Source organism: Notechis scutatus, chromosome 1 (assembly GCF_049901735.1).
Source record: "Notechis scutatus isolate UNSWTSFEM ecotype Mainland chromosome 1, rNotScu1.2, whole genome shotgun sequence".
NCBI lineage: Eukaryota > Metazoa > Chordata > Lepidosauria > Squamata > Elapidae > Notechis > Notechis scutatus.
In genome coordinates, this window is record NC_142009.1 from 287,394,713 (window position 1) to 287,414,459 (window position 19,747).

Below are 19,747 nucleotides of genomic sequence, written 5' to 3' on the forward strand. Positions count from 1 at the left end.
CTGGTGGCATAAGGTATTCTACAACGAGTAGAGGAGTGGAGAACTCTTCTTGTGAAATATTTCTTTCACTATTGTGTGATTCAAGTACTCTACTTACAACCACAATTGGGAACAAAGTTTCTGTTCTTAAGCAAGACAGTTGTTAAGTGGGTTTTGCCTCATTTTATGGCATTTCTTGCCACAGTTGTTAAGTGAATCGCTGCAGTTGTTAAATGAATCATGTGGTCATTAAGTGAATCTGGGTTCCCACCTTCACTTTGTTTGTCAGAAGTCAGATGGGAAGGTTACCAATGATGATCACATGACCCAGGGACAGTGCATAAATACATACCGGTTGCCAAGTGCCCAAATTTTGATCATGTGTCCATGGGAAGGCTGCTGCAATGGTGATGTGAAAATGGTTGTAAGTCACTTGTTTCAGTGGCATTGTAACTTCAAACGGTCACTAAACAAATGGAAGTGACAGTCAAAATAAATAATACTAATTATGTATATATAGATATAGATATAGATATAGATATAGATATAGATGTGGTATTCAGCTTTGTTCGGGTATTTTCCCACATCATTATAGTTGTGCTTTTAAAATTGTAGCAACGTTTTGGCAGAATCTCATGTGCCATCATCAGGCTTCTATATAGTGTTCATCTGTGAGTCAGACTTTCACAGCCGTTTCTGTTTTAAATTTGGTGCTAGCCTACGCTGTGCCACAATGGTTTTTTTCTTCATCCTGATTGGTTGGGAGTCTTGGTCTGTGTTTATTGGTCTTGGAGTTTGCTGGTTTCTGCTTGATTGGTGTTTCTAATATCTTCTGTCTTTGTAGCTTTTTTTTTTTTTTTTTGTCTTGATTGGCTGGCAACATTGTGTTTCCTGTATTGGAGGCTTTTAGTGCGGCTTGGCTCCAAGTAAATGGACGGCTATCATTTATTAGGAAGCTAGGTTTCATCTGGGTGCCTGGTTGGGGTGTGTTTGAGCTGGAGGTATCAGGGGGAGTCTGTTTGTGCCCAGGTGTTTGCCTGGCTTGTGGTGTGGAGATTTTTTTGTTTGAGAATGCAGGCTTCCAGATAATTGACAGTCTGGTGGAGTCATCTCTTCTATTTATGCTTTTAGGTCTTTTTTCAATCTCTATGGCTTCTCTGATAATTCTGTAGCTGGGGTTTTCTATAGCGGCTAGGGTTTTGGTGCCATTGAAGTCAATGCTATGACCTGTGGCTTTCATGTGTTGGACTAGTGAGGAAGTGTGTTCCAGCTTTTTTACTGCATTTTTGTGTTCATCCAGGCGGGTACTTATTCTTCTATTGGTCTGTCCAATGTATGTGGCAGGGCATGATGCACAGGGGACTTCATATATGCCTTGGTTTTCCAGGTCAATTTTATCTTTGAGGTTTCTTAGGATGGCTGCTATTTTTCTGTCTGTTTTGAAGGCAGTTTTGCAAAATCACTGGCTTGATCCACGAAAACACACTGAGACATAGTGGAGACCTAGAAGATGAACAGACCTATGGAACAGCTATCCTGCCCTACATAAGAGGTACTACAGACAAAATCAGTAAGTTACTACACAGGCATCACATCAACACTGCCTTCAAAACAGACAGAAAAATAGCAGCCATCCTAAGAAACCCTCCTTTACTCTTATGATCCATAGCTTTCAAATCCTGTTCTAATAAAAGACTTATGCTGAGTAAAATTAAATTGCTTATATTTCAAGGAATAGCATGGGCCAACAGCGTCTTCTATCAGGAATAAGTAGAGACTATACCTTGACAGCAGTACAATTCCTGAACAAAGTTTTTGAGTAGAGGCTATTCTCCACATGTCAGTCAACAGAGAAAACCGCTGATAGCACTAGAATTTTAGAAGAAAGAAGGAGGTAAATGTTGGTAGAAGAAAGTGAAAGCATCCCCAGAGGTCCATATAATTTATCATGTGGTTGGATTTAAATTCAGGAGACAGCACCAATTGTCTTTATTTTCCATTGATGGATCACTCAGAAGCTTTTAATATTGTTGACCATGATATCATGATGTGCTTCAGTAATCTGAAATTTGGAGTATGCTTTCCCATATTATGCCTTCCCATATTATTAAAAGAGCCATGGCACAGTGGTTAGAATGCAGCGTTGCAGGCTAACACTGTCCACAGCCAGGAGTTCAATCCTGACCGGCTTAAGGTTGACTCAGCCTTCCATCCTTCCGAGGTCAGTAAAAATGAGGACCCAGATTGTTGAGGTCAATATGCTGACTCTGTAAACCACTTAGAGAAGGCTGTAAATAGCAATAGCACTTAAACTTTTATACCACTTCATAGTGCTTTACAGCCCTCTCTAAGCAGTTTACAGAGTCAGCATATTGCCCTCAACAAACTGGGTCCTCATTTTACCAACCTTGGAAAGATGGAAGGCTGAGTCAACTTTGAGCCGGTCATGATCGAACTGCTGGCAGTGGGCAGTTGAGTACTGCATGGCTCTAAAGCGCTATGAAGTGGTATATAATCTAAGTGCTATTGCTATTGCTTTCCAGTGGTTCTGCTCTTACAGTTTTGGATGTACTATTAGGAGAAAAAAAAACAATGGGAGACCTTTGTTCAGCTCCTAAGGAATTGGAGTGGGGAATGTCTTGCAATGTTGTTGTTTATTATCTATATTAAGCCATTAGGAAGAATTTATGAGCAGGTGTGAAACTGGTTCCTACGATAATGTTCTGCTTCACTGCTTTCCTGTTAGCTAATGTTTGGAATTTCCATAAGAAGCGGACTGGATATGAAGGGACAAGTTGAAGATGAATAAATCAAAGGTGTGAGTGATTCTCTTAAGAAACAGATTTGCAGTTTGGGGACCTTCCTTGATTTAGCACCGTTGGGAGAATAAAAGCAGAAAGATGGGAATTTTTAATCAGTTTTGTCCAAATAACTTCCTGCATGTTTACTTGGAGGAGAGGCTACAGGTTCCAGTGATACAGGCAACAGTGTTTGATTACTGTACGTACTGTTTGTAGGGCAGCCCTTGAGGATGGTCTGGAAATCACACTGATTTAGACCACAGCAGCATGAGGGATGAATAGCACTTCTAGGAACTACCATACCAACCCCAAATTGATTGCCAGTTGCTTCCTGAGCCAAATTCAGTTTGCTCCCAGCGCAAATTATCCATAGGACTGCTTGCTGTTTTAAACCTTGCTTGCATTTATTGTGGAACCTTTTGCAGGCTCTACCACAAATATGCATAAGTGATGGGATTTGTAGTGTGGATACCACTGGAGCCTGTCCCCTTTCTTATTATAATTTAAAAGAGATCTTAAAACTGAACTTTTCAACCAAGGCATTTTACAGTTTTACACTTCAGTGTTTTATAGATTTTAGTGTTTTACACTAATGTTCTTCTAAGACTATTAAATGGACAGCATTAAATGTATATATGAATAAATGGATTCTTAAATCATTTTAATCAGATATGTCTAAAATATGTCAATCATTGAAAAGCAGGCAAACAATAGCCATCAGTATACGTACTAGATATGTATTGTTTTTGAAATATGGAAACAATAGCCATGTCATGGTATAGTGTAATAATTGGCTCCATCAGATATAAAGGAATGGAGATGCTTATACTGTCTGTCTCCCTCTAAAAATATTAAATAGAAGATGTTTCCCATGTAACAGATATTTAAAATTCTTTACAATTTACCAAAGACACAGGGCTTTTTTCTAGTTGTACCTCTTCAACAAATCATGCAACAATAAGCACTCCTTTTAAAAATAACATTCTTGGGTCATGGATCAAAATTAACAAATTCACAAGATTATAAAAGTAGATTCAATTAGAATATGAGTACATTATCTTGTAGCAGTAGGAAATAGAATAGAGCTATCAAAAGAAAACATCAAACAGTGCAATTAGAGTTATTGAAAAGTGCTTAACAATTAATACAATACCTGCAATGTGCAATCCAGTTATATAGGACTAAGGGGAGGCTCTAATAGGATAGATACTATCATAGAAGAAATTGATGAGCAAATGAAGTATCCCATAAAATTTCTCAGTTCATTAGAGAACATAATGCCTCTTCTTTACCAATCCAGTAACATAAGAGATTTCAAACCTGATGTGACACTGTCTTAAATCCTCTTATTCCTTTCTGACTGATGAACAAGATGATTAGCAGAGACATCTTGCAAAAATGTTAATACATTGTCCTGAAAGTTATTAAAAGGACTAATATGACTTAGAAATAAATAGATAATAGATAGAAGTAGATGATGATGGTGGTAGTGGTGGTGATGATGAGCCATCAAGTTGAATTTCTTTATTTTTCTAGAGTCTTCAGGCCAAAGTTATAACAGGCAATTATAGAACTATCTCTTTAGTTCTGGGCTGCTGCTGCAGAACGTAACTTGGTAATCTCCAGGCCCTAACTTCTTTTATGTGTATAGAGGAGGACAGAAGATGGTTATTGAATACACACACACACACACACACACACACACACACACACACACACACAAGTAGGATTCTTATATTTCTTGTAGTGTCTGTTTTCTCACCAGCCCTACCTCAAAGGGTTGCCAATGTAGCTTCAAAAATCTCAGAAATTTAAATCTCAAATAATCAGACCAGGGACATTCTAATTATTATTGGGAGGGGGGATAACAAATGTTGATCATTAAAGGCCTCAGCTTCCTCCAAACAAAAGTAGCTCTTGTTCATTTTGATGAAATCATTAAAAATATTGCTTTCCCCAACATAATCCACTTTTAAAATAAGATAGGAAAGGAAAGAAATGAAAAGGAGGATTTCATTTGCCAGTTAAGTTACTTACTACAGTTGTAAGAGTAGGGCACTACTGCAGGGACACTCAACCTTTTTCTTTACAACATCCATTTCTTGAGGGGTATATTAGGCTTTCATAGGATGCTGAGGCTCTCACTCCAAAAGTGGGATGGCTATATGATAAATTTTACTTCTATTTTAATGTTACTTATAGCTTTAGATTTTATTTTACTTAAACAAATATTGGCTGAATTTGAGATAACAGTTATGTTCTCCATTGCCACAAAAAAACAGCAGCTTTTTTCTTCATCAGTAGAAGGCCTGTAGCCCTGAGATTCTTTTGTATCATAGTTTCCTCTGTTGTCTAAGAAAAAATGTAGCAGCTTAAAAAAAAAAACTCAAGAGTAAGTAGAAGAAGAAAGTTACCAGAACAAATGAGACCCAGAGCTTATTTGTTATTGAAGACTGGGAGTGGGGAGAATTAAGAAGAAAAATGAGTTCCTTCAGCCTTAGGAATAATCAGACTGATAGTGAGGTGTCTAAAGTCTTTGCAAGGCGTAGAGAAACAATTTTACTTATTAACCCTCTTCCTAAAACAGGGGTGGGAAAAAAAAACCTTGCATATACTTCAAATATTTCAGCCCCATCCATTCTGGATGATTTTGAGAAGTACAAAACAGGTAGAGAATATTAATTACAGCCCTATGGCTAAAGAACAAAGAGGCTGTCTCTCTTAGGATCTATATTGCCATTATTTTAAAATAAGGCACATTATATTTGCCTGCAAAAACCTACTTTAGAGGTTTTATGAAAAGAAGCCTGATAATTTTTAATAATGTTGTTCACAATCAAAAACTCAAAGCATAGTCTGTGGTTTTCTAAAATAAATCCATATAAACTGCTATCGCTTTACATTTCAATTACATGCTAAAAGCTTGCCATTTTTTCTACATTCTGTTTCAAAGGAGCCCTCTGCTGGACAGCTTTGCTTGATAAATGATACTCAAATGGGTACAAGCATCAGGCCTGTATTGTATATAAGAATTAATACATAGCCAAAGTTTCTTCTAAATGCTAAAGCCCTACTATCATTAAACAGCTAATAATGTATCACAGAAATACATGACCAGTGTCCAGTTAAATAATATCTATGTGTCTGGCCAAATGCTGATTTTTTGAAGCTAATTCATTGAATAAAGTTAGCAGCGTTTGTAAGAATAATAATTATGAACTCTCATCTTTTCTAAAAATTAAGAATATTAATTGTTCCCAAATAATTAATGCCTTTAAAATGAAAATCTTGCATCATTTGAAGATGTCCATTCTGAGATATTCCTACTGAAATGGAAAGAAGGAAATGGGCTCCCAGGTGTTGTCGCAGCAGAAAAAGAGAGAGAGAGAGAGACTTTCTAGAAGCCAGCAGATGAGAATGACATCATATAATACCTGCAATGCCAGTCAGGGTTTAGAAGCACAGCAGCTGGCAGTCCATCATGTTTACAGAGAGACGGACAGAGAATTAAAAGTTATTGATTTATAAGCTGTTGTATGGCACCCTGAACTGGTTTGATTTTTAGTCCCATTCTCTTACTTTTTTTTTTATTCTAAATTGCTTCATATGGAATCTGATTGAGAATGTAACTGACCCAACCAGAAGATTCAGTGCATTTCATTGCACTCTAATCTAATAGTTTTTTTTCAGGCTAAGTGTATCTTTAGTAGTATACTGACAAGGCAGTGTCTGGGTCATATTGCCAAGGGAACTCTAAAGTTTCGGGGATCATCGCAGGGTTTTTCTGATAGGAACAAAGGCCCTGTTGAAAAGATCCAGATTCATTCTTTTTACTGCTCTTAATTATAATATGGAAAACAGGTAAGAGCTATGCAGGTCTAGGGCTAAGTGTACCTTAAAGGTGTTTAGTAGCAATTCTAGGAATGTGTTGGTATTAGTCCTAATCAAGGCATCTGACTGTGGGCATTGCATACAATATGTAAAGTCATTTAAATAAATGACACATTAAGGAACTCTTATACTTAGTTCTGCTTCTATGTGATAAATTTTTGTATCCATTTTAAAAACATGGACAGAGATTGATGCAATAGATTTTGCTGATCAGAATTTGCCTTTTAAATTCTCATTAATGAACAATTATTAACTTGGTTACCTCTTCGTATTAAAGAGGGGCTCTTTTTCTTGTTATTTGCTCTTAGTTTGATTGTTTTGATAGTTGATATTAAAGAAAATTTGAAAAATTAATATTTTCCACAAAAATTGAGCTGTTGTGTTCCTTTCGTGATCCATTCCTCAAATGTCCTGTCTTGAGTTTCCAGAAATAAACTATTTCAAACTTGTTTGGTCTGGTGGTTAAAGCACCAGGCTAGAAAATAAAATACTGTGAGTTCAATTCTAGCCTTAGCCATGAAAGCCAGCTGGGTGACTTGGGCCACTCACACTTTCTTAGTCCAATTCACCTCACAGGGTTGTTTTTGTGGGGAAAATAGGAAGAAGGAACATTATGTCACCTTGAGTTGTTTATAAAAATAATAATGGCAGGATATAAAATAAATTAAATATAATATTCCAGGTAATAGACTCTTCATTGTTTTCTCATCATAGACACATTCAAAATGTACAGCTCACATTTCATTGTACCCATATTTGAACAGTATAGATTGGTTTTTGACATACCATTTTGTACTATATGAAAATTGAAGAATTCACAGATTGGTTCCTCTGTAACTGTATAGTATTTGATTGTGCTGAGATGGGACAAAACAGTGTGCATTAGTAACAAATCAGTGGGATAGTTTGTGGTTTTTATTTTTACCCTCATTTCTCTGCAGTGATCCTTCACCAACACAAATTCAGGATAATAGGCCACAGATACTAGCTTTAGGGGCTTACAGAAAACTTCTGCTTATTAGCTCTGCTATTCTATCATTTTTTACTTCTCTCAAGTTCATTTTGTTCTATCTGAAATATCAGACCATTAAAAAAAAAAGTGGTAAGCGACCTTTACAAGCTAGATTTTACTTCATCTCTTTGTACAGTTATACACTGCTCAAAAAAATAAAGGGAATACAAAAATAAGACATCCTAGATCTGAATGAATGAAATATTCTTATTAAATACTTTGTTCATTACATAGTTGAATGTGCTGACAACAAAATCACACAAAAATTATCAATGGAAATCAAATTTAGCAACCCATGGAGGTCTGGATTTGGAGTTACACTCAAAATTAAAGTGGAAAAAAACACTACAGGCTGATCCAACTTTGATGTAATGTCCTTAAAAAAAGTCAAAATGAGGCTCAGTAGTGTGTGTAGCCTCCGCGTGCCTGTATGACCTCCCTACAATGCCTGGGCATGCTCCTGATGAGGTAGTGGATGATCTCCTGAGAGATCTCCTCCCACACCTGGACTAAAGCATCCCACAACTCCTGGACAGTCTGTGGTGCAACATGGCATTGGTGGATGTCAGGCCCTCATACCACCCTCATGGAGTCGGTTTCTGACCGTTTGAGCAGGCACATGCATATTTGTGACCCACTGGAGGTCATTTTGCAGGGCTCTGGCAGTGCTTCTCCTGTCCCTCCTTGCACAAAGGCGGAGATAGCGGTCCTGATGCTGGGTTGTTGCCCTCCTATGGCCTCCTCCACATCTCCTGATGTACTGGCCTGTCTCCTGGTAGCGCCTCCATACTCTGGACACTATACTGACAGACACAGCAAACCTTCTTGCCACAGCTCGCATTGATGTGCCATCCTGGATGAGCTGCACTACCTGAGCCACTTGTGTGGGTTGTAGACTCCGTCTCATGCTACCACTAGAGTGAAAGCACCGCCCGCATTCACAAGTGACCAAACCATCAGCCAGAAAGCATAGGAACTGAGAAGTGGTCCATGGTTCCCTGCAGAACCACTCCTTTATTGGGGATGTCTTGCTAACTGCCTATGCTTTCCACCTGTTGTCTATTCCATTTGCACAACAGTATGTGAAATTGATTGTCAATCAGTGTTGCTACCTAAGTGGACAGTTTGATTTCACAGAAGTGTGATTGACTTGGAGTTACATTGTGTTGTTGAAGTGTTCCCTTTATTTTTTTGAGCAGTGTATATAATTTGCTGGCACTTGTGGTGAAGAAATATAACTGGAAAATTGCAGTCATATAAAACAGATTGAGTATGGAAAACAAATGAGAAGATGTAGCTAAAGTTTTACTGGATTGGTGATAGTAGATTGAATTAAAAAGAAAAAAGAAAAGTATTTGGTAGAAAGATGCTAAATCTAAAGTGGGATATTGGATAGCGATTCTCCAGAACTGGTCAGAACATGCTGAATTCCACTGGTTTTCATGCATTATTCAAAAATTCCTTTGTGTTGAAAAATCCACATCTGCCATATGTGGCTTTTCCGTAGTAGGAACATGGAATTTTGAACAAAACTTCATCTAAAAAATAATTTTAAAATACAAGTCTCAATGTGTCTCTATGTGTCTATCTGTCTTTCTGTCTCTCTTATTTAGATGTGTATTTCCTGAATATACTTTTTCAAATGCAAATGTTTGAGCAGGAAACAACAGAAACAAGCAGGCTTCACTCACTTCCTATTGCCACTTGAATCCAGTTTGGATTCTGCAATTAACCATAATTTCCTATTTTATTTGGGAATGTGTCATTACAAAATTCTGAGTAAGTTATTATCTTGAACTTATGTTTGAACATAAATATATTTAATTGGACCATGACTTATTGTATTTCAATTTCAAGGAAGTTTCAATTTCATAGGCATCTCAGCTTATTCAACAGTGATGTGATCCTGAAAACTGGATCCTTGTGCTTGAATAAGCAATAAAACATACAAGTAGAAATAGAAGATTGGAAGTTTAAATAACATAGGATTGGTTGGAAGAAAAAGGTTCTAGAACAATTGTAGGTACAGCTTACCAACAGCTATAGGTAAATCTTAATAGTGTCACACAGAAAAGAAGACTGATGAAATCAACATTTTCCACATGCAGTTTTTCCTAATATATGGAATGTTGGACAATCTTTGTAGAAACTCCGGGAGAAGGGGAAGCATAATGTGCAATTAACTAGTGATGTATGGATTCGGTCAAGTTAAACGTAGGCAAACTTAAAACTCCAGATTTGACAATGATGAGATTGTACTTTCAGATTAGAACAGAAGGTACAAAGATTGCTAAACAAGCAATACACATATAAGGTGAGTAGGGAATGAGGAAGCAAATGTTTAATTTTTACATTATCCTCGTTAAACTTCTTAGCTAATTAATTTTGGATTGTACCCTCAGTGTTTTCAGATATGGGGCACTTGATAGAGAGGACTAGAATCTTCTCTGGCTTTCTTTTTGGATTATTTAAATCAATTCACTCTGCTCTCAACCTTTCAGCATATAGCAGAAATTAATGAAAGACAGCATTTGTTTTTCTTGGTTAATCTCTAATGTTTATATACATTTTTTTAATGTAGCTGGAAATTGTCTAACAGGGAAGCAACAGCAACTTATATAAAAACTAGCCAAGCCTGTTGTCACGATGATTTGTAATGGTTTCTATATACAAGAAGTATAGTTACTGTCTTGTCTAACATTGACCTTCCCATTTCACTTGACTGAATTTGTAAAGATCTACATGTAGGTGTTTTAGTATTTCATTGCTTCAGCTTGACATAAACTAATGATGTAGCCTACTAAACATGGTGACATGATTAAACTGTGATGTTAATTAGTGATTTCTGCAAGAGACTTAATCCCCTCCCCCCTCCCTGTTTTTTTCCTTGTGTTTGTTAGGCATGTATTAAACTTCAGGCGACAGAATTGGATGTTCTCTTTATAGCATCTGTTAATACCGTTAAGGACTGGTGAAGAAATTACAGTTTGGGCATTTTTCTGTCTTGGGTTGTCAAAAAATGGAAATTTGTCTGAAAAGAATATGAGGGTTTTCACAAGTAATTATGATATGGAATGATATGTAGATGCTATATATTAATTAATCTGTTTCAATCATATATATTTTATTCAGAGAGGTTTTGGTGGGAGGAATTTTTGGAAGGGTTTAGGAAGGTTAAATCTGTGAGACATGGCTTCCATCTGGAATGCATTAGCTCCAAAGATTTATTAGCCAGAGTGTCTCTGCATAATGTTCCATGGAAAGTAAAGCCCTGCATCTAATTTCCAGCATGATGTCTATATGAGGAGTGATCTTTGAAATATCATAGGTGACAATCAAGTTTCTTATTCTTTTTTTTTTTAAAGTAAATGTGCTGGAATTTTACGCCAACAATTTAAAATCCCTCACGAGAACTGCTAAAGCAGGTAGTCTTATTTGTTGACAAATGATAAAACAGTAGTAACAACAACATGCATGACATTTTAAAATAAGATTGAGCCTTTGAGCAGAAAAAACACTCGGGAAAATCACCAGGCATTCTATATTTGCTTAACTGAGTGCAACAAGGCAATATTAAAAGTATTTCATTTCTGAGGCTGTGCTATTCTTATGCACTATTATCAGAATTCAAAGGCAATGGGTAGTGAAGACGATACTTTACATGTCCATCCTTAGTGTAGGTTTAAAGTGAGGAGGTTCTAGGTCATCCCTGCCTAACATAGTGCCCCAAATAGACATATTGTATGTTAGGATTGCCAATCCCTCAATTCCTAGCGATCTTGGCCAAACATCCTAATGCATAGGGAGTTGAAGTTCCCATACATTTAGTGTTTCATAAATTGAGAGAACCTGAGCCTTACAGCTGTAGCAAGTCTACATCACAAGTATTATGAATGTTGTAACAATGGCTTTCATGAATAAAATCAAAAGCCTCTATAACAGAGGTGTTTAACCTTGGCAATTTTAAGATTTGTAAATTTCAACTCCCAGAATTCCCCATTAGCATGTTGCTCTGTCACAAGTCTTAAGTTGCCGAAGATGGATATTACGGCTGTATAAGGCCAAAGAAAATTATAAAATTCTTTGAGTTCTAGCTGCATAACATACAAATATATCAAGTAGCATCGTGTTTATAAAATAGAATAAAATAATTGAGCTAGTAGAGATCTTACCACTAATTTGATAATACATTTATTTGTATTTATGAGCACTATACATGAAATGATAAGAACAGTGGAATTTCTTCAGTTATACAATAGGGCAGTCCTGCTTCCATAACCAAGAAATAGCAGGCAATTTTACTGATGTGGTAGATATCCACATAACCGAGAATCCCACCACTTCAAAATCTGTGAGGGAAGGCATAACTTGCAATTCTGTTTTAAGACCCTGATCCCAGACATTTAGGGACACTATTAGTATTTTTTCTGGTGGGTAAAAAGTATCTTCAAGGCATTTACAATGCAGCATCTGGTTAACTGTTCAATATTAATGTTTTCTTTTGAATTTCTAAGGTTCTTTAAAGACCTTCCTTCCTTCCATTAATTTATTACTTTTTGCTCCAGAAGAGGGCTTGCATAATAAAAACAGATTTTTCATATCATAAGCAGGTAAATTTTTATAGGCAGATAATTTTACTTTCTACATTCTTCCAATTTGCCTGTTGATTATTAACAGGTAAGCATGGTTTAGCAGCCAGAGAACTGGCACATTGTCTGGATAAGTTTCTGATTTTCATTTAAAATGAAATAAGATTAAATAACTTGAGCTATGGAATTGTTGAGCATGTATAAGTGTATCTGAACTGCAACTTAATGCAACACATACTAGTCATTAAGTGTCAATATCAATTATCTAGTGGAATGAACAGGGACAATACCATTTATTTTCTAGGAAATAAATAAACGCACACACATATTCAGTCATTTATAATATGGAGATTTCTGAAAAGAAAAAAAAATGAGAGTATAGTTTTGAAGGTGGGAAAGGAAATTATTATCTATTGTTCCTTTATGGTTTGTTGCAAAAAGCCAAGGGTAATGATTCAAAAGGATGGAGGTAAGATTCAATTAGGAGTTCTAGCTTAGAAAGCTAGAAGTTTACTATTACAATGGAAGAGCTTAGAGAATTTTAATGCAAGCTTCTCAAGTTTCTCATCACCAATTCAATAGATATACAATGAAGCTTGATTACATTAAGCATGGAAACAGGTTTAGTATTTATGATTTCTTGGTTAAAAATTTATGCTTGCATTGGTCATCCAAATCTTAGTTTAGCTTTCCTTCTTCAGGCAAAGGAAAATGGAAATGAATCAAAATATAATAGAAAGTCTTTGCTTTCTATAACCTAAGATTTGATAGCTTATTTCATTCACTGACCACTGTAAATCAGTATATATTTTGTATACAGTACTTCATATACTAAGTACTGTAATTTCTAAATGTCCAGCTCTTTCAAAGTTATCTTCATTGAGAATAAACAGAACATAATTATTATGATCATACTTTTTAAAAAATAAAAATGAAAACAAACAATAGCAGAGTATCAAAAAAGCCAGCATTAACATAGCCAAGAGAAATATTCCATGTCCCAAGCTATATTGTGCCCAGGCTCGGGCACAAAACCAAGGCCTTATGAAAGGCCAGCAGAGTGGGAGCTAACCAGATTTCCTGAGAGATGATGTACAAAATATCAACACTCCTATAGTTCAGTAACATTTCATCTTGCAGTTGGTTACTTGAAAAATGTCCCTATTTCAATCATATCAACTGCTAGACAAGTGATGAAAAGATACAATATATTTTATATATTTAGTTGGGGTACTTTTTTCTTCTTCTCTTATATGATAAATACATAGACATAGAACTAGAAAACTGATCCAGTTGGCAACAGAAACGGCCATATCTTTTGGATTAGGTGATAATAAGTAGAGTATTCATCATGTAATAATTCATTAGTTGACTTTGCATGATAAGGACCACCCATGCACTCTCTAAAGAGACCTACAAAAGGAAATCTTTCCACTTCCTAGATGATTATCAATATACCATCTGTCTAACAGAGAGAGCCTAATCACAATAACAAGAGGTGTAGTCATCATACTGTCTAACAATCTAAGCTCCAACAGCATGATTATGTAAGTGCACTTGTAATTACTTCTGAGCACTGTAGGTCTTAAAGTAAAATATTGTTTAAAATTAGGGCCTAAAGTTGTGTATATATCTATATCCATGAAACTAATTGCTCAAAATACATACATAAAAATTGCAGCTTTAGTAAGAATTGTCCTTGCTTGAAATATTTTGGGGACATAGAAAACCATTATTGCCAAATTAATTTCCCTTTAATAAATGAAGTTACCCTCCTTTTTTTGCTACATATCAAAAATGTTTTGCTAATAAAATCCTTGGAAAGCTTGATTGAAATCCTGGCTTCCTCTCTAAAATGACATGCTGACTTCTTCTCTAAGTTTCTGATCTATAATAATCCATGAAGATCCCATCCAAACAGTTTGCTGAGAACTAAAGTACCTGATCTCTTTTCTTTTCCTGGTGGATGGTGACCTATTAGAAAATTTGTCCATTTCTTGCTAGCATCTCTTTGGCATCTCTCCAGCAGGTGAAAAGGTTAAACTTCAAACTGAAAAGGCAGAAAGTTACAAAAGATGAAGGGGAAAGTGTAGTGCTTACAGAAAAAACATTCCAGAAAAATGTTATACTGATAACTGTGTAACTGTGAGAGGGATCTTGGAGTCTTACTGGACAACCAGCTAAATATGAGCCAGCAGTGTGCAGCAGCAGCCAGAAAAGCTAATGCAATCCTAAATTGTATTAACAGAGGGATACAATCAAGATCAAGTGAGGTACTAATACTACTCTATAAAGCCTTAGTAAGACCACACCTAGAGTACTGCATCCAGTTTTGTTCACCACATTACAAAAAAGATGTTGCAACTCTAGAAAAGTACAGAGAAGAGCAACCAGGATGATTAGGGGACTGGAGACTAAAACATACGAAGAACGGTTACAGGAACTGGGCTTGGCTAGTCTAGTAAAGAGAAGGACCAGGGGAGACATGATAGCAGTCTTCCAATATTTGGGGGGCTGCCACAGAGAGGAAGGGGTCAAGCTATTTTCTAAAGCTCCTGTAGGCCAGACAAGGAATTATGGATGGAAACTGAACAAGAAGAGATTTAACCTGGAAATAAGGAGAAACTTTCTGACAGTGAGAACAATCAACCAAAGGAACAGCTTGCCCTCAGAAGTTGTGGGAGCGCTATCACTTGAGACTTTCAAGAAGAGATTGGACAGCCATTTGTCAGAAATGGTGTAGGGTCTCCTGCTTGGGCAGGGGGTTGGACTAGATGACCTATAAGGTCCCTTCCAACTCTGATTATCTGTTATCTGATACTTTTTTATGATGTCAAAAAAGCAAAAGTAACCTTTCCAAAACTTAGTAATTACTTTTTTTGTTCTTCTTTTGTTACATATTAACCATGCATTTGTGTTTTGTGTATGGTCTAAAGTCCAATAGTTTCCCCCCAAAAAATTAGGTTCACTAACTGTGGTGTCATTCTTTAAATTTGGTAGGTTAGGCTTCAGAAGCACTATGTTGCTGTTTATTTTATCTGTGCTATCCTGGGTCATTTGCTGCATTGCAACTTCTTGAGTTCTTGTGGTGTAATTTCCTGAGTTTTCTGATGTGATGTCTTGAGTGGGTGGCTGTGATGTAACATTCTGGGTTTTGGTCTGGCTTCAAGTTTGGGGTCTGGGTCTGTGTTCTTGGCATGTGTTGCAACACAGCAAATGACCCAGGATATCACAGCATAAGACCAAGGATACCACAGCAATAAATCTCACAAGGTCAGCACACAGCCCATTACCCAAGCCGTTACTACACAGGAGGCTAATGGAAAAGAGATCAAAACACAAATGACCCAGGAGATTACAACGCAGGACCCAGAATACCACAACAAAAGAACTCTCAAGCCCATCACACAACCCATTACCCAAGCCGTTAAAACACGAGAGGCTAATGGAAAAAGATCACTACAAAACAAACAACCCAGGAGATTACAGCACAAGATCCAGGATATCCCCACAACAAAACTCACAAGGCCATCACACAGCCCATTATACTAACATCAACTCCATCAACCAATCAAGAGGCAGCAGCCCAGCCAACCAACCCAGCACACCAGCCCCACCACCAGTATTTATAGAGAGACGGCAGCTCCGATTACACACTGCTTGCACTGACACGAAGCTGAAATCACCAGCCTGAGGATGGCGAGTGGGACCTCGCCGAAATGTCAATACCCGAACAAAGCTGAATACCATACATATATATATATATATGTGTGTGTGTATAAAATAAAACACTCATTCCATTCCAATTCAATTCTATCATTAATATTAGTTAGAATCTTAACATCTTTAACATTTCTTTTCAATTGAATATCATACTTCCTTGTGAACACTTATAAACTTTCCATAATTCTTTTTTTCCATATTGCTCTTCACTTATATTTTTATAAATCATTAATAATAATAAAAATGTTCCCATCCTTTCCTAATTTCATTCTCTCATTCACTTTATTTCATTTATTTATTAACAAACATTCCACTGCATTACAATAAGTATTTTATCCATCATTTTAATCATACATTGTTTCATATTTTCTAAAATTATTTCTATTTCTAATATAACAATATTATCTTATGTACCTTTCCAGAATCCCTTTTTCAATTAAATTTTCACCCATTATCTCTAAACAGGCTTACACTTTCACTCCTTATATATTTTCCCTGTTTCTCTATATCTTGTTTCTGTCTTTTATAACTTCTTTTCCTTTCCTTCTTCCCCTCTTCTTCTCTCCCTCCCTTTTTGCCCCCTTGTCTCTCTACTTCTAATTCTCTCTTCTGTGATCCTTTCTTCTGTTGCTTCCTAATATTGCAATTATTTTTCAAACTATTCTTTTTTGTTGTTGTTTTTTCAAATCTTAAACTTTTCACTCTCTTTCCTCTCTTTCCTTTTTTCCCCATCTAAGATTACTTGTTCATTAAAGATGGTTTCTTCTTTGTTCCAACCTTCTACAGGCGTTTCTTTTTGTTTCTCATAGTTCCAGATCTCCATTTCTAAAAATTGAAACATGAAGCTGAAAGAACCTCTTCCTTCTTGTGCATCTTCTTTCTGTTTTTTAAGTTCCGTTTTCAGTTCTTCTAAAAGTGATGCCATTTTAAACACTTTTAAACAACCACCCGATTGATTTTAGTCATTTAAATCCAATAGCCAAAAATCCAAAAAATCACCAAGTAATCCAAATAATCCAAAGCTGTTTCTTCTTGCTTCTTTTTTCCACTTTCTCTTCCTTGGGTTCTATTATTTTGTTACAAAGTTTCAGTTAGAATGTATCTTTTAGGAATCTTGTTAAGGTTTCACTGTAAGTTCCATTTAGTTCCGGGCAGTCTCCTCCATTTTTCCAGATCCTGCCCTTTTATTCTTTCCTTTTCTCTCCTTTCCTGCTTTTAAAGGTTTTTGAGTATCCAAAAGTCTTTATTATCCCTTTGACATTTTATTTTCAGCTTAAATGCCTATTGATGTCAAAGTGGATATTTGTCAATTTCTTACTTAAATCTCTTAGCTGTCAGTATAAGGAAGGGAAGAAAAAAAAAGCCAAATCCTTTCCCTTCCCTCTCTCCTTCGCTGCTTCAAAGTCTTCTTTGGGAACAATGTTATTTTTTATAGTTCAAATTCCAGGGTACCTTACGTTGTTGCTTTTTCAGTTTAACCCAGTCACTCAAAACTTTCTCTTCTTATCTTCCTCCTGCACATTCTTTTCCGGTCGAGTTCTTCTTTGAGGTGGCCATTTCTTTCTTTTTTTTGAAACAGATTTTATTAATTTTAAAGACAAACAAAGCATCATTAGACATTAAAGACATTAAACCTCTTTCCATTATAAATTTTTACAAGGCAGATAAAACATTGTTTTATACTATATAATTCTAATATATCCATTTCCACTTAAATATTTTTTAGCAGATTTCTCATTATTTCTCTTTGCTCTTGTTCAATTACATTTCTTCTATATTTATCCATTTTATACTCATCATATTCATATTTCCCTCTGCCTTGTTTACAAATATTCTTCTCGCTTTCTCCCAAGGTTTTATTAAATCTCAAACAAACATACACACACAAAACACAAAAACATAAAACTTATTTTTAAAAAGTAGCTTGGCCCCGAATTACCTCTCTTTGTATGGACTTCAATTAAATTCATGTTCAACTTATATGCCATTACCTATCTTATTACCCTTCTATATCTTCATTATAACTTCTCCCGCTTTCCACTCTTCTTAATTCTATTTTATTTATTTCATCTTAATTTAAATCATTATATTTGCATCTTTTGTCCATTCTTTTCCAATTATCCATTTATCTCATTCATATTAGAAAAAAAGATTTCTCCTGAAATCACTAATCAAGTATGATGCCTTTGCATCGCTCCCTAAATTAACATTTAAGGTAACACCTAGTTCCCTATCTAATTCTGCTTAGTACATTCTACTTACTAAAATAGTAAATCCATAAAGTAATTAAATATATAATTAAACATTAAATCTCATAGCATTCCAATTATCTATTTCAAAAACAAATACCATAATAATAAGTTCATACAAACATCCACACAATAGTCAATTAAACTCTATACTTAAACTAAATATTTTAAACATTCCTTTTAATATTTTATTAAATCTTAAAATCTATCATTATTAAGCCTTTAATGTTTTAATCTTTACTTAAATCTTATAAAATTCTAATTTTCTATTTCTAATACAAATACTACAATACTATCATGTACCTTGCAGAAACATTTTAGAAAAAGTTATGCATTACCCATTATCCATAAAAAGATTTCTTTTCCACATCTTGTTTCATACCTTTGTGGCTTTTCCCCCTTCTTCCTTCCTATCTTATCCCATCTGGTCTTTTTACCCCCCTTAGCTTCCCCTCTCTGTTGTATTTCTCTTTTCTTTTGCTTTCTAACATTGTATTGATTTTGCATCTTATTTTTCTCTCTCTTGGATGTTTTTTTAAGTCTTATGTCCTTTTTAATCAACTTTGTAGACTCGTTAAAGATGGCTTCTTCTTCTTCTTCTTCTTCTTCTTCTTCTTCTTCTTCTGCTTCTGCTTCTGCTTCTGCTTCTGCTTCTGCTTCCTCCATTAATTGTTGTGTTTGTTGATAAGTGGCAAGCGCCATTTCTAAAAAGCGAAAAATTTCTCTCACACCGTCTTTACCTTCTTTTTTTTATTTTACCATATTCCTCTCTCAGTTCATCAACAGATAAAGCCATTATAAACCTTTTCTTCTTCTTTTTCTCTTCTTCTTTTTCTTAAAACAACCAAGATAATTCAAAGCTTGAAACAATTCCCCAAAATCCCAAAATCATCAAACAATCCAAACAGAGCACAAAGTTCTTCACACTTTTTCTTCCTGGGGTAATATCAATTGGCAAGGAAAAAAAACCCAATCTGTATTTTAAAGTCTTATTGCAATTAACTTCCAATCTCAAAATCTTCCAGGCATCTCCTCCAACAAAATCTTAATAAAAATTTTCCTTTTGTCCTCTCCCTTCCCACTTATAACAGAAAGCTTTAAATTTTTACCTTCTGTAAAATAGCAGGATTTTCAATATCCATTTGTTAAATCCATGTGGAAGGAGAGTAAACTTTCTCTTTAAACACTTTCACTCGCCGCTTGTAAATCTCTTCTGGAAACAAAGTATCTTTCAAAAATCAGGATTTTCAGGATATTACTTGTATCTTATAGTCCCAGTTCAGCCAAAACACTTTCGCTTCAGAACTTTCTCCTTCTCCTCCAGCACAATCTTATCCAGCTGTCAGCTTCTTTGTGGCAGCCATTGCTGACCGCCGCTCCACCGCCTTGAGAAAAGAGGGTTAAGCCGGGTGGGGAAGGGGTCTGCGAAAATCCCAAACCCCTCTCCGGATCCCTCCTATCTTCGGCTGCCTCTACGGGCAACCTTAGCCTCCAAACCCGTCC

The 19,747-nt window shown here is 35.8% G+C and overlaps 1 protein-coding gene and 1 long non-coding RNA gene across 15 annotated transcripts in view; one reads left to right on the forward strand and one right to left on the reverse strand.

Moving 5' to 3' along the window:
• The window catches only part of LOC148133420 (uncharacterized), a 356,457-nt gene extending 338,495 nt beyond the window's left edge, over positions 1–17,962 (reverse strand). The window contains exon 1 of the long non-coding RNA XR_015746769.1: positions 17,868–17,962. This is a non-coding gene — a long non-coding RNA (uncharacterized LOC148133420). The remainder of the gene's footprint in view (positions 1–17,867) is intronic.
• Positions 1–19,747, forward strand: part of NPAS3 (neuronal PAS domain protein 3) — a 783,057-nt gene that overhangs the window by 489,154 nt on the left and 274,156 nt on the right. The gene's annotated exons all lie outside the window — the stretch shown is intronic.